At 50.0% G+C, this 17664-nt stretch overlaps 1 long non-coding RNA gene across 1 annotated transcript; it reads right to left on the reverse strand.

The window, feature by feature from the left end:
* Positions 1 to 6615: 6615 nt before the first annotated feature.
* Positions 6616 to 17049, reverse strand: LOC140000485 (uncharacterized). The gene is made up of 2 exons (XR_011805539.1): positions 15090 to 17049; positions 6616 to 7736 (listed from the first exon to the last, which is right to left on the reverse strand). It is a non-coding gene; the product is annotated as an uncharacterized lncRNA (long non-coding RNA).
* Between the last annotated feature and the right edge of the window lie 615 nt (positions 17050 to 17664).

Consider the following 17664-nt stretch of genomic DNA (forward strand, 5'->3'; position numbering starts at 1 on the left):
GCCTTGCAGCTGCCCCTGAGCAGCTCCTCTGGGAAGGATCCAGCGCTGAAGCATCTCACAGTGCTGTGAGCTCCCTTCACATCAGCCATGCTAATGCTGAAATTCCTCCTGCCCTCCTCCCTGCCAGGCGTCCAGCCAGGTGCAGGAGCACTCCATCTGCCTCTTCCAAGCCGTAGTGGAGGCTGTGCTGCGGCAAAGGAAGAAGAAAATGAAGAGGACAGTGCACAGGAGCCTTCTCCCACTCTACTTTCACATGAGAGACCAGAGTGAGAGCGTAGCAAAGGTACAGATCTCAGAGCTGAGCAGTTACGTGGGCAAGGCTGTGCCGACACCACAGGGTTGCTCTGGGGGATCTCTGGCCGGCAGCATGAGCTGCCTCCGATGGTGGCTGTCCCGTGGCCTTGCCTTGGCCACTGAACCCAGTGCACGCTGCCCCCCACCACAGCCTCCCATAACGCGCTGGGAAAGGCTCGCAGCCCTGCCAAGAGGAGGGGACAGAGGGTCTCCTTCCCAAGGCTGTGCTGCTACCTCCCAACCTCTGCTGCTCCGCAGGCCTCTGGGGAAGCTCTCGCCGTGGCTGCAGAGTTTCTGCGACGCAAGGAGCTCAAGCGCTTGGCCCAGACAGAACAGACGTGGAGGATTGGGGAGTGCTTGGTAAGGACCCATCTTGGTTTGCCCCAGCTGGGCAAACATGCCCGGCCAGAGCCTGCTGCCTGCAGCCGCATCCTCGCTCCCTTCCTGCCAGCACAGAGCCCCAGGGGGCTGTTCTGCAGGCCCCTCTGCCCTCCCTGCCCCCAGGATGCTGGAGGAGACCCTGGAGAGGGTGTGCAAGCCCCGTGACCCTGCGTTCTCTCTCTCTCCAGCTGCAGCAGGACAGAGGCAGAGTAGAAGAATACCTGCAGCAGAGCCAGCCCTACCTGCAGGCCACTCAGACCAACTTGCGACTTGAGGCCGTCAGATTCATTGGTGAGCCCAGCCCCTGGGTCCCTCTTGGGGCAGCCTTTGGCAGCCCCAGGCACAGCCCTGTTGCCCCCAGAGCCCCCCGACTGGGCCCTTGCTCCAGGGTGCAGGAGGGGGCACAGCCTGGCTGGCCAGGCCAGGGGCTGCGCTGCTGGGAGCGTGCTGGGGAGTGGGGCTCTGATGGGATCTCTGTGCCTAGGTCTTGCTGCGCGCTACTGCAAGGACCAGAGCGAGGAGAAGCTGAATGAAATCCTCAGCGGTGAGTGAGGGCAGTGGGGGGTGTGCTAGGGCTGGGGGGACAGCGGCAGAGGCCCCCGTGCCTTGCCCTGCTCCAGGGAAATGCTTCGGGGCGGAGGAGCAATGCAGCCATAGGAACGAGGGAGAGGAGACGGGGTAGCCCGTGGTGTCAGGGAATGGCCTCCCAGCCTGGAGCTGGGCAGTGCCGCTGAAAGGGTTGAGTGTCCCTGAGGAAGAGTCAGGGGAAAGGGCAGTAAGGCTGACAGAAGGTGGGAGCCTGTTGTAGAGCACGCAACCTGGATGAAGAGGGAGATGAAACTGCCTCTTCCTGGCCTGGGGAAGAGTCGAGTGGGGCTGGCATGGTCTGCAGGGGATGCCTGGGGATCTCTGCAAGGAGTGGGTTTTCATCTCTGCTCTTCTTTCTTTTGCAGCCCTCCAGCCTTTATGTAACGACCCGAATCCCACGGTCCGTTACACGACAGTTCAAACCACCAAGATCCTGACGTCAAGGCGTTACAGAATGTCAGAACTGCTATCTCGACTGCTGTGCTGCTGTTAGCCCCGCAGCAGTCCCCAAAACCCTTTTGTAAATATTACTATAAATCTTTAAATATTACCCATTTTATAAGTATGACTAAATTCAGATCGAGTTGAGACTTCATTTGTAACAAGCCTAACGTTCAGCTCTCCAGGAGTAGACCCAATCTTCCAAGTTCCTGTTATGGGTCCCTTTTCTCCTGACCCATCCTGGAACCTTCAAAGAATTTCTGAATCCCTGGAACCCTCTAAAAGCTTCCGAATCCCTGGCTGTGCCTGTATCTAGAGGTGTCTAGCAAGTGGTTAACCCACCCAGTGCCTCCAAATATTGCTTAGAGGCCCCAGCACCCTCCCAGTGCCCCCCAGTGTTGCCCAGAGCCCCCCAGCACCCTCCCAGTGCCCCCGAGTAATGCCTATGGACCTTCAGTACTCTCCCTGTGCCCCCCCAGTATTGCTCAGAGCCCCCCAGCACCCTCCCAGTGCCCCCCAGTGCTGTCTTCAGCCCCCTCAATTCTGTTCCAGTGTGCCCCAGTAATGCCTGGAGACCCCCCCAATTCCCTCCCAGTGACCCTAGCGCTGTCCTGAGTGTCCCCAGTTCCCTCCCAATGCGTCCCAGTGTTGCTTAGAGCCCACCAGCACCCTCCCAGTGCCCCCCCCCAGTAATGCCTGCGGATCTTCAGCTCTCTTCCAGCGCCCCCCAGTGTCGCTCAGAGCTTCCCAGCACTCTCCCAGTGCCCTTCAGTAATGCCCAGAGACCTCCTGTAGGCATTACTGGTGGGCACTGGGAGAACACTGAGGGGCTCTAGACAGCAATGTGGGGCACTGGGGTGTTATTGAGGGGCTCTGTGCAGTACTGGGGGGCACTGGGAGAGTACTGGGGGCTCTAGCTACTTCTAGGTGGGTACTGGTGGCTCAGGGGAGCACTGGGAGGGTACTGGGTGGTCTCCAGGCAGTGCTGGGAGGCACTGGGAAGGAATTGGTATGCTCTGGGCATCACTTGGGGATGCTGGGAGGGTACTGGGATGCACTAGATGCGTACACTGGGGACTCTGGGGAGCACTGGGAGGAACTGTGAGCACACTGGGGCACGGGGGCCAGCACTGGGGGTTACTGGGAGGGTACTGGTGACCTCTGGGCAGAACTGGGGGACACTGGGAGGGAGCAGGGGGGTCTCTAGGCATTACTGGGGGTCACTGGGAGGGTGCTTGGGGACTCTGAGCAATACTGGGGGGAACTGGGAGAGAACTGGGGGCACTCAGGACAGAACTAGGGGGCACTGGGAGGGAACCAGGCATCTCCAGACATTACTGAGTGGCACTGGAACAGAACTGGGGGGGCTAAAGACAGCACTGGGGAGCACTGGGAAGGTATTAGGGGTCTCCAGGCATTACTGGGGGCACTGGGAAGGAGCTGGGCATCTTCAGGCATTAGTCATTCAGTCATGCAGATGCCCACGTGCCCAAGAGTCACGCTACTGAAGAACATCAGAACAACGAAGAAGTGGATCGAGCTTCGAAAATCAAAGTGGCTCAGGTGGACCTGGACTGGGAACGTGAGGGTGAGCTGTTTGTAGCCCGATGGGCCCATGAAACATTAGGACATCTGGGGAGGGATGCCACTTACAGATGGGCTCGTGATCGAGGGGTGGACTTGACCATTGAGGCCATCACACAGGTTACCCATGAGTGTGAGACCTGTGCTGCAATCGAGAAAGCCACGAAAGTAAAATCTCCCTGGAACAGGGGGAGATGGCTAGGGTTTCAATATGGTGAGGCCTTGCAGATTGACTATATTGGACCACTCCCAAAAACTCGCTAAGGCAAACGGTACATACTCAGCATGGTAGAAGCAACTACTGGGTGGCTGGAAACGTACCCTGTAAACCACACCACGGCCCGAAACACTGTCTAGGGCCTGGAAAGACAAGTATTGTGGCGTCATGGTACACCAGAGAGAATTGAGTCTGACAATGGGAGTCATTTCTGAAACAATCCTTTTACCTTCTGGGCCAAGAGGCATGGTGTTGAGTGGGTGTAGCACATCCCTTATCAAACGCAAGCTTCTGGGAAGGTTGAGAGGTACCATGGACTGTTAAAAACTATGTAAAAAAAATGATTGTGATTAGTATTGGACTGGCAATGACATCAATGAATATGAAAGGGAAAAAGCAGGGGACTTTTCTGTCACCCTCGCTTAAAATTTCTTTATTGGGATGGATTTAGGACAGCTGTGCTCGGGATGGTTTAGTGGGGACTGTTAGTGTTAGGTCAGAGGTTGGACTCGATCATCTTGAGGTCTCTTCCAACCTAGAAATTCTGTGAAATTCTGTGATTCTCTTACGAGCATTAGGTGCTGGGACGTGGAAACAATGGGACACAAATCTACCAGAAGCCACTTGGCTAGTTAACAATAGGGGGTCTGACAGCCGTGCTGGTCCTGCTGAAACAAAACCCCTACACACTGTGAAAGGAGCTAAAGTTCCCGTAGTGCATGTAGGAAGGTGGATGGGGAAGGCAGTGTGGGTTGCTCCTGCCTCGAGAAAAGGCAAACCCACTCGTGGGATTGTCTTCGCCCAAGGACCGGGTGTGGTGGTTTTACCGTGCTGGGCAGCTAAACCCCATAAACGCTCTCTCACTCCCCCTCCTTTAGATGAGGAGGGGGAGAAGTAAAGCAAAGAACAACTCACGGGTTGAGATAAGGATAATTTAATTAAAGGGAAATAATTATAATAATTAAATAAAGACTACCATGAACTAAACAATTTAACTAAGGGAAAATAAAAGGGAAAGGGGAAAAGGGAGGGGAAAAGGGAAAATAAAAAGAAGGGAGGAAAACAAACAAACAAAATAAATGAAGGCTATATGGAAGTGCAGAGGAAAGAAATTATTCTCTACTTCCCACAAATGAGCGATGATTGACCACGTCCTTGAAGCAAGGCCTCAACGCACGCAGCCGGTGTTCGAGAGGAGGACCGACGTCTTCCAAACGAGAGCCCACCCCTCCCCTCTTCTTCCTGTTTCCACCTTTTATTGCTGAGTGTGACATCACATGGTATGGAATATCCCTTTGATCGGTTTAGGTCAGCTGCCCTAGTGATGTTTCTCTCCTCACTTTTCGCCCATCCCCTAGGAGGGTTAGAGAAAGGCCCAATACTGTGCCACTGCTGCTCAGCAGTAGACACAACACTGGTGTGTTAACACTGCTGTTCCAGCTACAAGTGCAGAGTACGGCACTGTATGGGCTGCTGCCGGGAAAGTTACCATCCCAGCCAGACCCAGTACAACCGCCACCCCTTATTCCATAACATTTGTGTCACACTCAGATCCCCATACTTTAGCATACAAGCATTCTCATCATTATTCCTTGTCCTTTAACAGGACAAGGATTTAACAGGACAGGATTAATAGGCAGGTGTATCTTCTCATTCCATAGGTCTTTCTTGGAAAATGTTCATAAGAACTGTTGATGATTAGGTCTTCATCTGCCAAAGTGGCCACTCAAGGCAGGTGGAGTTGGATGTCTGGACACGAGCACCAGCTTAGCTCAAGTCCTTGTTGCACTTCCCGGCTCCTTGCAACGTTGACCTGTCGTTGATCCTACAGCATCTTCCTACAACATCTAACTTAGATTATAGATTAGTTTTCTCTAATCCGGCCCGGTCGGATTCAGAGTACTGAACCAGTCGGACGTTCACCAAAAACACATTAACTGTCTGGGGGTCCGTTCAGACATTCACCAAAAACGCATTAACCGTCTGGGGGTCCATTCAGACATTCACCAAAAACGCATTAACCGTCTGGGGGTCTGGTTAGATTCAGAACACTGAACTATCACGGATAACCACCCTCACCCTAGTTGCACTTAATGAGAGCTATCACAATGCAATCAAGTGTGGGTTATTACAGCAACAGATAATCAGGTTCTTTTGCATTGCCGGTGATGGTGACAGTCTGCAAAAGCAAGCTAGTATGCATGAAATACACAGGTGTTATAGGTGTTACAGGTGTTACAGATGTTATAGATGTTACAGATGTTACAGGTGTTACAGGTGTTACAGGTGTTACAGATGTTACAGGTGTTACAGGTGTTACAGGTGCGCAGCCTAGAAATAAAACTCGTTAAAAGTTCATCATAAACCAGAGTTTAACATACAAACTAATTGTCAGTATAAAACATAATACAGTGAGTATTAACAGAACAATAACAGGGTGAAGCATCTTGTTGAAGATTCCCTTGGCAGCTGGCAACCATCCAAACAAAGTGTCCCACCAACGGTGTCTCTCATCTCTCTTTACTCTTTCCATCACTCGATGTATTTCTTGTGTATCATGATGGACAGTAATCAGTCGTGTCCATTTTCTCGTACTTGTGTCATCATCTGCTTCAGGTCCTCATGTACCAGCAATTTCTTCACCAAGGTAAGGTTCATTCCTATAGGAGTAGGCAGCAGTTCATGAAGCAGAATATAATTAGATGCAATAAGTTGATAAGAAGAGACAGGAACTGAGTATTTAAAATCACATCCTAGAATTTTGGTAAAATTGCAAACACAAACATTAGAGTGATTACTGGTATCTACCACTGTATTATCTACAACTATAGAATCACAATGAGTTCTCATGCAAACGCAACCTTTCCCAATATATACAAGTACAGTTTCAAGGGTTTCATTAGGATGTATCTCAAAGTGGCAAATATTTTGCTCAGTGTCAAGAGAAATGTCTTGAGATTCCAGCGTGTTACTTTCACAGATGAAACCTTTTTGTTCATGCACAATACATGCATTTACATCAATTGTTTGCCACTTTCCTCCCTTTTGATGGGCCCATACTTTACGCTCTTTAGGATAAAGTATAGTTCCATTATGATTGAGTCCTAATGCAATGATTGGATATACATTGTATACAGTGGCATTACTTATAGTAAGTATAAAGGCAACAATTTTATCATTTTCTGCATAATGGGTAAAGTTGACTAATTGCCACCAAGCTTGAAATTCTTTTTCAAATTCTGAAGCATTATCCTAAATCAATTTTCAAATTTCAGTGGGCAAAGTTCCTCCTTCTCCCTCTCTAATAATAGCTGCTGCTACAGCTTGTATCCATAACTGCGCTTGGATGCAACTCAAGGCAAGGGAGGTATTGCCTTGGGCTTTTCCAAGGGCATTTACAATTAATTGATGATCATTTTCCTCAATTTGTTTCCAATGGGGCAAAACATCTGATAGAAGCCATTGATTTGCTCCTAAGGCCAATAAGGATTATTTTATTGGTTTTTCCAGTTTCCTTAGGTCATCTGTAGTAGCAGTTATTCTACTCATTAAGACCTCAGCATCAATGCTATTTAAGATACCTAATCCTGTCCCTAATAACCCAGTTGCATCCCATGGCACGCGCTGAGATTGTTTTGGAGAACGTCCATGTAACCATGCTAACCAGCCGGTGTAGGCAGTTCTCAGAAAGGTGGTACATTGTGAGTTAATTTCAGAGATACTAATGTGCAGCGCTAGCTCTACCCTTTTTAGGGACCAACTAGGGTTAAAGAGAATTTGTTGTTGTCCCACATTTTTAATTATGTAAGGACCTGTGTTGAAGATGGAAGGAGTTAGACCAATGGGAAGCTGAGTCGGTTCGTTTTCAATAATCTGCAGGGGCAGAGGCTTCTTATCCTTTGACCACGAATCCAGACATGGCTTGAAGTTCAGCCATTCTTAGAGAATTGTTCCAACTCCATTCATCTTTTGAAAATATTTTGTTTCCATGTAGAACTAAAGTAGAGAGATTTAGGTCCTTTCTGTTTTGAGATGTTCCAGTGACTGCTATACTGTGACAATACATGGTTAAATGCCATGGTGAAACACCTCAGCTCCAAGCACAGCCACAGTAGCTAAGTTTCCTTTAAGGTCTGTAATTGCGTCAAGGTCAGGGTAAAGCATAGCATCATTAATCCAAACTGTTGATTCGTCATCTTCCAGCTGTCCCTATACAGTTCGCTCAGGGTTCCTGTGAACACAAAAGAAAATAAAATATGCTCGGTTGTATTCAACCGGCAGGGTTAGAAAGAGGGTGAAATAGCAATCTTTGATTTCCCATGCATAGAAATATTTGGGAGTAGTTAGCACTATTGCTACTGTTAGAAACACAGAGGGCTTTCACTATCTCTGCCATGTTTGGAACTGTGGCATTCAAAGGTGTAGTGTTAGCATTTAACTGTCTGTAATCCACTGTAAAATGCCATTGCCTGGTTGGTTTCTTTACTGGCCACACTGGTGAATTGTAAGGTGAATTGGTCCTTTTAATAATGCCTCTTTTTTCCAATTCTGTTATCACCCCGTCAATCCCCATAAGTGCTGCTGCTGACAACAGATACTGCCCGATCATTAATGATTTTAGAGGGGATAGGGGTATGGATGTTTGTAACAGGCTCAGTCTCATGGTGCCTGAATCCCTTTGATGTGTCGCGAAACTCCACACAGTTCCATCAGGGAGTTTCCACATACAACCATGCAGTCTGTCAAATCCTAAAATATTAGTGTATGCAGCACCAACTAATACTTCTACCCTGGTTAATTTTTGTTCCTCTGGCAACCAGAGTGAAATTTTTACAGTGGGGCACTGTTTTTCCACACCATTGATTCCCGTGAATTTAACCCTGCATTGACCAGGTGTTATGCTCAGGGTTTGTGCTGTCTCATGTGTAATTACTGACATTTGGGTCCTGGTATCAATAAGAAAATTTACCAATATTTTTGGGGGTTCAACAGGAATAGCGATAATAGGGTCAGAGTGTTCATTAGAGAGCCATTGAATTGCTAATGCCCGCTGAGCAGGGTGGCTCATTGCCCTCCCCGGGGATAAGAGTTTTTTGCCGACACAACTCACCTCGTTCCCTATTAGGTTTCAACCTCTCTTTGAATTTGGGATATCTGGGATTTTTAGTGTGGATTTGGCGGACTCGCCGAGAGTGGTCTTGGGATTTAATACTGGATGAATTAATCCAGCCCATTCGGTGTCCGTACTTATCTATGTCTTGTACCAATTCACTCCAGGTGGGAATAGGGGAGTTAGGATTTCGCCTACAACCACTATCATCATCCCTACAAGCAGCTAGTATGTGATCTTGGGTGTTTGCTACAAACATCTTAAGACAATCAGGGAGTCCACAGATGAGGGGTTAACCGAACCGGATCAATAGGAGCTAACATCGGGAATTTCCTAAATTCATCTCTTTCATATATCGCTTGAATACAGGCTGCTTTCTGTACTGCTACAGCCAGGTCATCTCCTGGTGTGGTGGTTAAAAATACTCCAGGTCTCCAAAAGCCTCCTACCTCTTCCTTACACAACATCATTCGATCTCCTCCTTTAAGAGAAACTCGACACACATACTCAACTTCTGATTCCCCTGACCGCCTTGAGAACTTCTCCTGTATTTTAACCAACTCTGCTGGTGGCAACGGAATTGTTTGCACAGTAGTGCGGATTTCATCATTATCATCAATAGTAGTCTCAGTCTTAACCAAAGGTCTCAAGGAAATGGATTGGGGTTCAGAATCAGAAATCTCTTCAACACCATCATCACTGTCAGACCAGAAATCACTGTCCCAGCTTTCAGGTTCTACACTATGCAGCCCTCCACGAATCTGTATGACCGGAGTGCAAGGCTGTACTTTGTTTAACAGATGACTAACCCTCTCCAGCAATTGTTTAAGATGATTATCCTCATGCACAAGTTTATCATTTTCACTCACAAGTTTGTCATTTTCATCCAAAAGTTTATCCACTCTGATTCCTAATGTTTTTCCCGTCTCCCTTTCAAAGGCCAATGATGACTTCAACACCTCAATCTCTGATTTCACAGAATCACACCGAATCACAGAATCTCTAGGTTGGAAGAGACCTCAAGATCATCGAGTCCAACCTCTAACCTAACACTAACAGTCCCCACTAAACCATACCCCTAAGTTCTACATCTAAACGTCTTTTGAAGACTTCCAGGGATGGTGACTCCACCACCTCCCTGGGCATCCCGTTCCAGTGCCTAACAACCCTTTCAGTAAAGAAATTCTTCCTAACATCTAACCTAAAACTCCCCTGGCGTAACTTTAGCCCATTCCCCCTCGTCCTGTCACCAGGCACATGGGAGAACAGGCCAACCCCCACCTCGCTACAGCCTCCTTTAATGTACTTATACAGAGCAATAAGGTCACCCCTGAGCCTCCTCTTCTCTAGGCTGAACAAGCCCAGCTCCTTCAGCCGCTCCTCATAGGACTTGTTCTCCAGGCCCCTCACCAGCTTCGTCGCCCTTCTTTGGACCCGCTCAAGCACCTCGATGTCCTTCTTGGAGCGAGGGGCCCAAAACTGAACACAGTACTCGAGGTGCGGCCTCACCAGAGCCGAGTACAGGGGGACAATCACTTCCCTAGTGCTGCTGGCCACACTGTTTCTGATACAAGCCAGGATGCCGTTGGCCTTCTTGGCCACCTGAGCACACTGCTGCCTCATATTCAGCCGACTGTCCACCATCACTCCCAGGTCCTTCTCTGCCTGGCAGCTCTCCAACCATTCCTCTCCCAGCCTGTAGCTCTGCTTGGGGTTATTGCGCCCCAGATGCAGGACCTGGCACTTGGCCTTGTTGAACTTCATGCAGTTGACCTCAGCCCATCGGTGCAGCCTATCCAGATCCTCCTGCAGAGCCTTCCTACCCTCGAGCAGATCGACACACGCACCTAGCTTGGTGTCATCTGCAAACTTACTGAGGGTGCACTCAATGCCCTCGTCCAGATCATTGATGAAGATATTAAAGAGGACCGGCCCCAGCACCGAGCCCTGGGGGACGCCACTAGTGACTGGGCTCCAACTGGACTTGGCTCCATTTACCACAACTCTTTGGGCCCGGCTATCCACCCAGTTTCTAACCCAATGAAGCGTGCGCCAGTCCAAGCCAAGAGCAGCCAGTTTCTTGAGGAGAATGCTGTGGGAGACGGTGTCAAAAGCCTTGCTGAAGTCAAGGTAGACCACATCCACAGCCTTTCCCTCATCCACCCAGCGCGTCACTTTGTCACTTTGTCTGCCCTCCGGCCCTTCTTGTAGATGGGCGTCATGTTTGCTAGCCGCCAGTCAGCTGGGACCTCCCCCGATAGCCAGGACTGCTGATAAATGATGGTTAGGGGCTTGGCCAGCTCCTCTGCCAGTTCTCTCAGTACCCTTGGGTGGATCCCATCCGGCCCCATCGACTTGTGCACATCCAAGTGCCGTACCAGGTCACCAACCAGTTCTTCGTGGATAGTGAGGGCCACATCCTGCTCCCCGTCCCCTTCCACCAGTTCTGGGTACTGGGTATCCAGAGAGCAACCGGTATTGCTGCTAAAGACTGAGGCAAAGAAGGCATTCAGCACCTCCGCCTTTTCCTCATCTCTTGTAACTAAGTTTCCCCCCGCATCCAGGAAAGGATGGAGATTCTCCCTAGTCCTCCTTTTTGTGTTGATGTATTTATAAAAGCGTTTTTTGTTATCTTTAACAGCAGTAGCCAGATTGAGCTCCAGATGAGCTTTGGCCTTCCTAATCTTGTCCCTGCACAGCCTCGCTACATCCTTATAGTCCTCCCTAGTGGCCTGCCCAATTTTCCAAAGATTATAAACCCTCTTTTTTCTCCTAAGCTCAAGCCACAATTCTCTGTTGAGCCAGGCTGGTCTTCTTCCCCGCTGGCTCATCTTTGGGCGCATGGGAATAGACTGCTCCTGTGCCATTAGGATTTGCCTCTTAAAGAGCGCCCAGCCTTTCTGGACCCCTCTGCCCTTCAGAACCGCCTCCCATGGGACTCCACCAACTAGTGTCCTGAGCAGCCCAAAGTCAGCCCTCCGAAAGTCCAGTACAGTGGTTTTACTGGTTCCCTTCCTGGCCTCGCCAAGAATAGTGAACTCCACCATTTCGTGGTCACTCTGCCCAAGACTGCTCCCAACAATCACATCCTCCACCAGTCCTTCTCTGTTTGTGAAGAGAAGGTCTAGCAGGGCACCACCGCTGGTAGGTTCACTAATCAGCTGCGTCAGGAAGCTATCTTCCACACTCTCCAGAAACCTCCTAGACTGCTTTCTCTGGGCTGTGTTGTGCTTCCAGGATATGTCAGGGAAGTTGAAGTCCCTCACGAGTACAAGCGCTGACGATTTCGCAACTTCTGTCAGCTGCCTGTAGAACTCCTCATCCGTCTCCTCATCCTGGTTCGACGGTCTATAGCAGACCCCGACCAGGACACTAGCCTTGTTGTCCCTGCCGATCCTAACCCAAAGGGACTCGACCTTGTCATTCCTAGCCTCGAGTTCTACAACATCGAAAGACTCTCTAATATAGAGAGCCACACCGCCACCCCTTCTGTGCTGCCTGTCCCTTCTGAAGAGCCTATAGCCAGGCATCGCAGCACTCCAGTCATGAGACTGGTCCCACCACGTTTCCGTGATGGCAACCAAGTCGTAGCCTGCCCGCTGCACGATGGCTTCCAGCTCCTCCTATTTGTTACCCATGCTGCGTGCATTGGTGTAGATGCACTTCAGCTGGGCCTTTACCTTATCCTCCGGCCTTGCCATTGCTCCTCCTGGCACAGCCCCAACAGTCCTTGCTTCAGCCCCATCCCCCTTCTTACCTAGTCTAAAGCCCTATCATTGAGCCCTGCCAGCTCCTGGCCCAGGATCCTTTTTCCCCTAAAGGATAGGGACCCGTCTACAGCCATCAGACCAGGTGCTGAGTAAACTGCCCCATGGTCAAAAAACCCAAGATTTCTGCGTAGGCACCAGCCCCGGAGCCACGTGTTTAACAGGTGGGCTTTCCTTGTCCTCTCCGTACCCCTCCCTGTCAACGTAGGGATGGACGAAAACACTACCTGCACTCCTGCTCCGTCCACTAACCGTCCCAGCCCCCTAAAGTCTCTTTTGATAGCCTTCAGGCTTCTGTCATCAATGTCATCACTGCCCGCCTGGACTATCAGGAGAGGATAATAATCAGAGGGGCGTACCAGGTTGGGGAGCTTCCTGGCAACGTCCCTGACCCTGGCCCCAGGGAGGCAGCAGACTTCCCTACGGGTAGGGTCAGGCCGACAAATAGGGCCCTCTGTCCCCCTAAGGATAGAGTCTCCCATGACAATCACCCTTCTTTCTTTCTTGGTGGAGGCAGTCCTGATGCGTGGAGTCGACCTCCTCGCCCTAGGCATCCTCCTGGGAACACTTTCTATCTCTTCCTCAGTTGGTGGTCTCTCAATCTCCAGGGCCTCAAACCTGTTTCGTAAGGGCACCTGGGAAGGTGGGGCCGGAAGGGGAGGGCATCGCCTGCCCTGTCGCGCAGGGACCTGTCTCCACTCCTCCTCAACTCCCAGATCCCCTCCCTCTGCCCGACGGCGACAGGGCAGGGGGTCCACCCCCGTTTGGGGTGTCTCACCCCGGTACCTCTCCTTGAGGCCCTGCAGGGAGTTGCTCCAGAAGTCTATCTCCCGCTCACACTCCCTGATGGCCCTCAGCCTCTCCACCTCCTCCTTGAGCTCTGCCACCATTTCAAAGCTGTATGTTCCGCATCAGAGATCAGTTTGGGAGCAGGAGTTTCCTTAGCTTTTTGCCGAGCACAAGACAAACAGGCTCCTAACACAGCACAAATCACACCTTTACCCTTTCTTTGACCAGTCTTTTGTGAAGCCTGACACTGCTCAATGCGCTCTACCACTTTCTCCTCATCTTTCCAAAACTTTTGGGAAAACTCCTTGTAGTGGGTTTACGTGGCAAGGTTTTGGTAGCAGGGAGCCATAGGGGTGGTTTCTGTGAGAAAGATCTAGAAGCTGCCCCATGTTTGGGAAGGGCCCCATTGTTTTCCAGATCTGAGCCAATAAGCCATGTTGTTTTGCGCCTCTGTGAGAGCATATTTAAGACAGGGAAAAAAACGCTGTGCCACACAGCAGCCGGGAGAGTCAAGGGAGTGTGAAAACAGCCTTGCAGGCGCCAAGGTCAGTGAAGAAGGAGGGGGAGAGGTGCTCCAGGCGCCGGAGAAGAAGTCCCCTGCGGCCTGTGGTGAGGACCTTGGTGAAGCAGGATGTCCCCCTGCAGCCCATGGAGCACCACGGCGGAGCAGGGTTCCACGCTGCAGCGTGTGGAGGAGACCACGGTGGAGCAGGTGGCCCTGCACCGATGGAGGCTGCCGCCTGTGGAAGACCCCTGCCGGAGCAGATTCTGGGCCACACCTGTAGCCCATGGAGAGGAGACCACGCAGGAGCAGGTGACCTGGCAGGAGCTGCTGCCCGTGGGGGAGCCAGGTTGGAGCAGTCTGCTCCTGAGGGATGGACCCCGTGCTACGGACCCATATCTGGAGCAGTTCTGGAAGAGCTGCTGCCTGTGGGAAGCCCACGCCGGATCAGTTCATCAAGGACTGTATCCCGTAGGTGGGACCCCACAGCACAGGGGACGAGAGTGACCGAGAAAGAGTGGCAGAGAAGAAGTGCTGTAGACTGACCATAACCCCCATTCCCCCGTTCCCCTGCGCCGCTCGGGGGGAGGAGGTGGAAGAGGGTGGATAGGGGGGAAGGTGCTTTTGGTTTCTTTCCTTTGTTTCTCACTTCTCTAGCTTGTTAGTAATGAGCAATAAATCTTACTATCTGTCTTCTTATGCTGAGTCTGGTTTGCCCGTTACAATAATTATTGCGTGATTTTCTCGTCCTTATCTCAATCCTTGAGCCCTTTTCACATATTTTCTCCCCATTCCTCTTTGAGGAGGGGGAGTGAGAGAGCGGCTGTGGTGGAGCTCGGCTGCCCACTCGAGCGGAACCACGACAGTCCTTCCCTGCCTGGGAAGGGGCACATTTGTATTTTTGCAGTAGTTTATCCATAGCAATCCTGCTGACTACACCAATTTTACTGTCGCGTTAAGGGGTTTAGCTGATTAACCGTTACGGGCCCGATCGGATTCAGAGTACTGAACCAGTCGGACATTCACCAAAAACACATTAACTGTCTGGGGGTCCAGTCAGACATTCACCAAAAACGCATTAACCGTCTGGGGGTCTGGTTAGATTCAGAACACTGAACTATCACGGATAACCACCCTCACCCTAGTTGCACTTAATGAGAGCTATCACAATGCAATCAAGTACGGTTTATTACAGCAACAGATAATCAGGTTCTTTTGGATTGCCGATGATAGTGACTATCTGCAAAAGCAAGCTAGTATGCATGAAATATACAGGTATTATAGGTGTTAGAGGTGTTACAGATGTTATAGATGTTACAGGTGTTACAGGTGTTACAGGTGCGCAGCCTAGAAATAAAACTCGTTAAAAAGATCAAAGACTCTATAGAGATTTATAAGCAAGTATTCAGATCTCACCCAAAGGCGTCCCAATTGGGGGGAAGAGAGGCCCAGCCCGTCGACTGATCCCAGGAGTCAGGAGGTCCTAAGGATGTTGTATGTCCTCGGGATGGTATCTCCCCTGACGGTGGTATCTTCCCTGCCATCCCCTCTCTCTTGGGCCAATTTATATTATTTTCTATCTTTTAGGTGGAGCTTGAGTGGCTCTAGTCAAGCATATCTTAGTTATGATTGGTGTAAAGTTTTCCCATCTCTGTTTAAAGTAATAGGCTCCGAGAAATTCAAAGCGCATGCTCAGTGAAGGGTGGTCGCACCTTGGAGGCAGGTAGCTTTTGGGATGGAGGTGTGTTTTGGTATTATAATGATATTATAATGAGCAAAAAGTACACTAGGGTACAGCATTTGTCAAAACATGACAGGTCTTTGGCTTAGGGTGGCAAAAAGTGCAGCTTTGTGCACAAGAACAATCGAGGCCCCACCTGATTACAGAGCCCAGCTGTGGTGTCTCCACTCCACTCTACGCTCCGTGCTGTTCCTTAGGGCTAGCACACCAAGTTTCCCCAGCGCGATAGCATCTAAGGTTGGGAGCCTAGGGAATAATGCAGTTATGCCCTACCCTGAATGCCTCTTCAATGCTGTACCTTTTCCTTAAAAATGTGAATGTTAGTTTTATTTTCCTAGTTACTTCAGGCAATTACACCACAACACGTCAGCCCCTGTAACAGATCCATAGCCTGTCCAAAGCCACTCCAAACACTGCAAAAGGCCCTGCAGGCACTCCAGCTCCTGAAGTGGGCCCAAAGTTAAACCAACCCCTGTGGCAGGCCCTGTCACTACTCCAAAACCTGCAATAGACCCTGCAGCCATTCCAACTAATCCCAAAATCCCTGCAGACAGAACAACTCCTGTGTTGGGCCCTGCAGACACTCCTGCCCCTGCAGCCACTCCTGCCCCTGCGATGAGCTCCATGGCTGGGCCAGAGAACCAACTTGTGCCAGTATCGGTTGCCTCTTCATGCAAGAGTAAACAATGGGTGTGAAAATCAGTTTTTCTTAAGAAAGGAAAGAAACTCCTACCCAGACAAGAAAGGGGGAAGAAGAAGATGAGGAAGATTTCCTCAAAGTTGTGCCATCATGGAAGCAGGAGGACAAAGAAGCAGAGGTCATATAAGCATCAGAAACCACCAATTCCTATCCTAGGATAAGCTACAAGATATGGGGACAGATTTCATCTATCATCTCGGTGAGCACATTGTCACTTGGCTGCACCAGTGCTCCAAGAAAGGGGTCAATAGCCTGGAATTAAAGGGCAGGGAAGCAAAGCTGCTGGGATCCCCGTCTAGGGAAAGACTGGCTGACAAAACAATTGGAAAAGGGGAAAAAAGAACTTACTCCTGTTAACATTAAGGAAAGGTCTCCCTTCAAGAAAAATCTTGTCAACCAGGCAAGTGGACCACCATGCAGAGGGGTATCCGGTACCTGAGGGAATTAGCCATGCTGAAGGTGATTAGTAGAAACCTAGACAATGAGCAGCTATCCAAAGATGCAGATGAAGTCATGTGCACATGACCCATGTGGCAGAAGTTTTTACAGAGCGCACCATCATCTTGTGCTAACTTGTTGGTAGTAATGAGCTGGAAAGACCAAGAGAAACCCATGGTGGATGAATTGGCTAGACAACTCTGGCATTACAAAGAAAGTCTCTGTTCTTCCCTATGGGCCTGCATCCTGTCTAGAGAGAAACTTTCCCAAGAGGTCCAAGAACTACAAGAGAATACATCTTCCTCCCCACCTGCACGAACCAATAGCTCAGCTATTAGGTGTAAGCATCCCTCTGCTCAATAAAGTTGATATAGTGGGTGCATACTACATGTCACCCTATGGTTTTGACTGTGTGACCATGAAGAGGCCATGAGAAAACGGGATGCAAAAATCTACCCTACCTCCACCCTAGAGGCATAGATGCATGAGGCACAAGGAAAAACATTGGCAAAAAGCGGTTCTTCCGAGAAAATTGCTGCTCCAGTTTCTAGTCAGCAGTCCTCCAAACTAGAGGTTGGACTTAGAGGTTGGACTCGATGATCTTGAGGTCTCTTCCAACCTAGAAATTCTGTGTGAAATAGAATAATGAATACCATGATCTAGAAAGGCCTGACCTCAAGCCAGAAGGAAGATGGGGGCAATTGGGTGTATTGGACTTTGAGCCTGGCACATCACACCCACAGAAGAATCAGGTTCTAGTGGACAGTGTACTGTAATGCCATCAAGCTACAAAGGGCCAGAACCCATTTGCATTTCTTGAATGACAGGGGGGTCCCAAGAGTTAACTGCATTAGAGGCTGAAGTGAGTCTAACTGTGTGGAAGAAGAGTGGCAAAATCACCCCACTGAGACTGGCCCAGATGCTCTGTGAATACTTGGCCTAGACTACTTCAGGAGCGGGTATTTCAAAGATACAAAAGTTTACTGGATGGACTCCGGACATAACTGCCTTGCAGACAGAGGATATCAAACATTTGTCCACCTTGCTCACTCTCTGTCCTGGTTTTAGCTAGGATAGAGTTGGTTTTCCTCCTAGTAGCTGGTAGGGTGCTA

This window comes from Anas platyrhynchos, chromosome 32 (assembly GCF_047663525.1).
Source record: "Anas platyrhynchos isolate ZD024472 breed Pekin duck chromosome 32, IASCAAS_PekinDuck_T2T, whole genome shotgun sequence".
NCBI lineage: Eukaryota > Metazoa > Chordata > Aves > Anseriformes > Anatidae > Anas > Anas platyrhynchos.